At 35.7% G+C, this 6004-nt stretch overlaps 1 long non-coding RNA gene across 10 annotated transcripts in view; it reads left to right on the forward strand.

Annotated features, from left to right (window-relative positions):
- LOC130141732 (uncharacterized) overlaps positions 1-4246 on the forward strand; it is an 85179-nt gene extending 80933 nt beyond the window's left edge. For 8 of the 10 annotated variants that reach the window (XR_008819153.1, XR_008819150.1, XR_008819152.1 and 5 more), the window contains one exon: positions 3921-4246. This is a non-coding gene — a long non-coding RNA (uncharacterized LOC130141732). Of the gene's footprint in view, positions 1-1468; positions 1553-3920 lie in introns of all 10 variants that reach the window. The other 2 variants (XR_008819157.1, XR_008819164.1) reach the window with 1 other exon arrangement.
- Positions 4247-6004: the final 1758 nt, after the last annotated feature.

The raw sequence follows: 6004 nt of genomic DNA on the forward strand, positions 1-6004 counted from the left end.
TGTATGATAGGCTTTACTGTCTCCGCATTATAGAGATGTAACTACTAAAATGAAGTCTGACATTGTTTTTCTCACGGCTGAGTGAGTGGCAGACCCTGGGGAGAATGTATTAGAGTTTTCATCTTGTAACTTAACTTCTCCTTTTGTTGTTCTGCATAATTGCTGTCACCCAGGTAAAGCTGAATTGTTTCTTCCATGGCAAATTCTCTCCCACACAACCCTTTGACCTTCAGGCAGCAAGAGCAGCAGGGTTTCTCATCTTGTGATTTAAAGGAAGAAAATAAGTACTTGAAGAGGAAGTGCTTTGAAATAAACAATGTCTCTGAATCAGAAAACTAAATAACTGGGGGTTTACCACAAACTGGGACTCCGGGGAATATTTGCCTGGAATTAACAAAAGATACTGAAAGAACTAAGGTGATTAATCATGTGAAGAATTTAGGCAGAAATATGAGTACAGCTGGGACAATTGCTTAATTATGAGTAGATTTCTGATAAATGTAAAAGCAGCTCATGTCAACAGACATTAGAATGACTTATGAGCTCATATATGAGCTCATACTAGTTGTCCAATTCCTTGACATTAAAAAGTCCAGGATATTTTTAAAATGCTGAGAGCAGTGAGGTAATTGCCTTTAACAATGCAAGTATGGAAAAAATGTGTCCAATTGATCATGAGCTATCTTATAAAAGAGTGTTTTTCTGATTGTTGTTCTGAAAGCTTTTACATCAGCCAAGAGGTTGAGCACATTTTCTTGGCAAAAAATCCTGTAAATCATCCTCTCCAATCTTTTTTTCAGCTTCTGAGAGGAAAAAACAATCTGATTTTCACTGAGGAAGTATATTTGCCTTAAAATCTTCACAGAAAAGACCAATGCATATTAAGTCATTGTGGTGCCAATCTGTTAATTTGATCTGATTTTTTGCTGTATTAATTTGGTGATTTAATCATTCAATCCATTGGTATATTGATTCAATTTTAGTGGAGACCTGAATTTAATTATTGCATTATTCTAGTTTTAATTAGCAAAGTAAAATTGTAGTTTATTAGTTCAGTAATTGTCGCATATTGCTCATCTTTGCTGAAGTGTCTGTCTGACATTCAATTCTTTCTTAGAAATCTGTAAAGTTTCAAAGAACTTATTTTTTCAAAATACTGTGTTAGTAAAAAAATAATGAAAGGACTCATAATCAGGAAAACTTGCAAGCCTTTTTGACTTGCATGATCACATTTAAATCAATTGCTCTATAGAACGTTTTTTGTCTTTTTTTCAGGACACAGGGAAAATGTGTTTCAAGCAGATACATATGTAACTACAGAGAGAAATAAAATATAGCTTATTCTTTAGAAAGTTAAAAAATTACTGAAATATTTTAGTGACATGCATAAACCAAATATTTTGCCAGAGTACCAGCTTTTACAGCCATAGATGTCTCAGTTTTCCAATTTTTTTCACTACTGTTGTAGGTTAGCGGTGTGCCTTCAAGTCATATGACCTTAAGGACAATAAAGGCGCTGACTTCTGCTAAACTACCTGAGTAAAGACCTCTGGTATTTTATTTTGTGTGTTCTCACATGTCATGATTGTTCAGGAAGAACTCAAATATTTTGAGTAGCGAGCTAGAAAGCAAGGAATTGACCATATTGCCTTCTGTTCCACCACCCCAAACCTTTTCTGCTAAACCTTATCAGTGGTTTTAAAGGTAATGAAAATAGAAACACATTTTCATTGTGATATGTCCTTTAAAAGTCAAATTAAGAACATTCCATCTGACAAGAAAATGGGATCACCCTTCACTTCTGCGTACTCGTCCATTCTCTTCCTACCTCAGACTATTCTTCCTTATTTGTACTACTGCTTGATTAGTCCTACATGTATAAGATATAGGATGTGGTCAAGGCCCTGGCATGGCGACCAGAAGCCACCTCAGGGGGCCAGGACTGTCAGTCCAATGCAGAGAACTATTGAATAAAGTACCCCTGACATTTTCGTTGCAGTGCAGGCAAAACCTGTGAGGGAAATGAATAAATGTGCCCTGAAGTCCAAGGGAGTAAGCAGGCTGTAATGTAACTTGCTATTCCTTTGCAAGCTTGAACAGCCTTGTGCCTTCATGGCTGAAATCAAGTATTTTAAACTTACTGTCCTGAGGTACAACGTTTTTTCCCCGGCAGTTTGCATAAAGTACAAACCACCCATTTCCAAAGAGTCTAAGCAAATGAAAATTCAGTCCTGATTGTCAGGAAGACCAAAACTCTATGGCATAAACAGGAACACAGAGAGCAATTTATATTTAATTCAGAAGGTCCAGGAGAGTGTATGGCTAAGCTTTTAATGTAATTTATTTTAAAATATCATAATTGTTAACACTTCTTTTAGGTTATAGACCAGAAGCAGCATTTCCAGAATTTGACATTTTGAGAGTTAGGAAACAGTCAGAAGACAGATATTTTTCCTTTTCCTTTTCCTTTTCCTGTTTTCAAGTGTCTTGAACAAATGGCCCTCACACAACTCACAAAACTTGACTCCTGTATTGAGTAGACTAGATCAAAGGTAGTCTACCTTGAGGGTAGTGCGTTTGTTGAAGTCCTGGATACATCCTTTGAAGGCTGAGTTATTGCAAATGATGTCATTGTGGAAAAGGGGCAATTAACCTGGATGATCAGTGGGTGGAGACTATTGCCATTGCTGCAGAGTGTGGAATTACAAACAGCAAGGGTCAAACACTTCACACCTGTCACTGCAGAAATGAGCTATGTAGAGGACTCAGTGGCCAAAAACACAGCACAAGCCTACATTTTTCTGTCTGTCAAAAGATTTCAGAAGTAATTCATTGTTACAGTTCCCTGGAGTGAGAGTCTGCTTGTCCATCTGATTTTCCTGACTGAGCGCTTTAAACATTCTCTGAGGAAAAAAACTGTTGTAGTCTTGTTTCCAAAGCATAATAGTAAAGACGGGAAGTGTGAAACCGTTTGGAATCCTTCTTCCCTGCTGTCATATTTTATCACTATTTGGGTGTTATGTTCACAAGAAGCTCTTGATTGCAAGCCTCAGAGCTAATATTATCTCTAATCCTTTCTAGTGCCCCTCTGAAAGATCTCTGGATCTCAGAAATCAGATATACAAGACTTTGCTCATCAAATATTTCTAATAAAGTGAACAAAAAGGCTCTTGAACATCTAAGACTGATGCCAGACTACACTGCAGAGTGGGACCAGGATTATCCTGAGGAACATTTTGTGAAATCCATGGCATTGCTTGACCACCTTTACAGTTATATAGCTGAAATAAGAATCTAACTTTTAAGGTGCAACACTGTGGAGACCAGAGACATCTGCCTATTCCTGCTGATCAGATCTATTGTTGCAGATAGATTGTTGCCTCAAATAATGGGTCTGGTCCTGTTCTTTATTAGAGAAGAGCATGAATAATGTTCCTGTTAATTGTAGTATGATTTGGTTTTGGTAGTACAATTATTTGTTGGTAGTCTGCACCACAATCATGGGGTCTACTAGAAATTGTTAGAAAAGATAATGTTTAGTATGTTTAGCTAGACTCTTTGGATACTGATATTGTGCTTTCCTTTAAGAATAGCTACGAAATTTGAATTTCAAATAAATCTGGGACTGAAAATGAATGGAGGAAGGAAAATTTTAAACCCTGTCTATATAGTATTTCAGCATTTTGATTGTAGCAAGGACTTTTTTGAATGGAGAAAGTGTGAAAATAAGTTTTAATGTGTAAAGATATTCATCCCACAGTATAGGAAAATTTTAAAATTTAAGTAAGCTATCCTCATCAGCTGAGGAAGCTTAATTTTATGAATTATAAAGAGAGGTCAGCTTGCTCTGCTGGCACATTTTTGCAATTTCTCTCTAGTCTGCTTGAAATGACCTTCATATCTGTTTTCTTTTTGTGCAGGTTATATTGGATATTGCCTTGAAACACAGCCTGTGGGAAATGAGCTAGCCCAGTGCAAAGTGCAGTCAAACTGATCATTGTATAAAATATCTCAAGTGAAATACCTAGTTCTGTGATTCATAGGAGCTTATAATCACTTTCCTCTATGCTGTTATTACAGTTTTCTTGTTGTCTGATTTGCATTTTGATGAATCACCACTGCTGTGTATTAAGTGATGTACAAACACATGTTATTAAAGTACATCTTTCAGGACCAATGGTCCACCAGAGCTATATAAGACAATGCAATGTGTATTAGCTGAATAAAGACAGATGGCATCAACTTACTCTTTGTCTGGTTGAATAAATTTTCTGTTTGTACTTCTGGCTTTTGAGTTCATCATAGAAAAGAAAATTTAAAAATATTTTAAAATTAGTTTTTCTGTTCTGTTGGGCTTTTTCTGGTTGGCTGTTTTTCTGTTTGTTTTAAGCTTTGTTTCCATCAGCCCAAGAAAATGTGTGAACCAGCAGGTAGATGTAGTTCCTACTCCTACAGTTGCCCCAGATAATCCCCAAATTTAAGAATACTTTTTTTGTGTGTCTGAAAATGGGGGAAGTGAGCAAAAAGGTAATGGGGAAAAGAGACATGAAATGCACTGGCAACTCTCCAGCTGAGACAAACATCCCTGCCTGTAGATAAAGGTGACATTTTTCTTGTCAATAAATCACCAGCTTAATCCTTAGCTTGCTTTAATCAATTCTGGAGGATTTCCACCAGGGCACAAGAAGCATGTTGATTCAAAGCTTGTTAATAAAATTATTTGTTAATTCAACATTAATTAAATTGTAATGTGAACAATGATGTCTCTTCTGTAAATATAATTTCATTTTGTTGTGTAAACGGAAAAGGGGAACAGGACAGAGACTGATAGTCCAATGAATTTAAGAAAGATAGAATGCTATTTTGGCATTTCTGTCTGCCAGGAGGGTAACAAACTGTAACATTATGCTTTGCAACCTTGTTAAGCAGAAAGTTGTGAAGGCAACAGCATGATTCTTTTGAAAAAGAACTGTACAATCAAAGAGGAGGATGCTAAACACATGTAACTGATGTTCTGAAAACAATTGTGAGTAGAATATCAATATTCTATTTTCATGTTTTGCCAGTAGCAGGGAGTTTGCCTATTCCAATATTTTCAGGCTCAATCTGTAAAAAATAAATGAAGGCAAACTCTGGTTTTAACAATGATGTAGTTAGCAAGGTATAAATGTGGGAAAGAAAGGTGGGAAGTGTTTTTTTTATTATCAGAAAATTTCTGAGATCATAATCTGAGATAATAGTAGTGTCCTTTTCCACCGCACAATGAAAATAAGTTCTTTTAACATTTCTTCAATGAAACAAGATTTCAGAGTACAGTTCTGCCTTTACTGTATTTTGTTTGGCCAAATCAATTTCCTGGAATAAGGGAAAGCAACATGGATGTCCATTTCTTCTGAAACTTGGACTCATATCACTAAAAGTGTCTTAACTGACTGGCTAGTTTTAATTGTTATCAGCTGACTACCCAAGTTTATATTTTATGTTGTCCATACATTCCATTATGGACCTAGCTTTTATCCCAGATAGGTTTTTCTTGAAATACATAATTCTATATAACTCATTTGATTTGATGAAATGTCATTTACCAATGACTACTGGTTTGTCAAAGCCCTGTATAGGTCTAAAATTTAGGATCTCCTACAATGCTCAGTACATAGAAAGATTTTTCATTGATGACCTTGGGAGATGAACTAAAAATCAAGATCAGATAAAAATCTTTCATGTAGTAGTTGATAATTTAGCTACTGTTACAGCAAATCATTTGAACAGTGTTCTGCTAAAACATTCAGTTTTCCTAAAAGGGAAAGGTCCATATCTTCTTAGTATTTGGATCTCTCTCTTTCTCTCTTCTTATGAACTCTACAGTTCATGTTATCCTATGTGATGTTTACATGTGTTAGCATTAATACCCATTAATAGTAAGAGTGAGGGAATGCATTTTCATCAGATCTATTCTTTCATGTTTTAGGTTTGGCAGATTTTCTTTATTATAAAGGAGGTTGCA

Source organism: Falco biarmicus, chromosome 1 (genome assembly GCF_023638135.1).
Source record: "Falco biarmicus isolate bFalBia1 chromosome 1, bFalBia1.pri, whole genome shotgun sequence".
In the NCBI taxonomy this organism is placed as follows: Eukaryota; Metazoa; Chordata; class Aves; order Falconiformes; family Falconidae; genus Falco; species Falco biarmicus.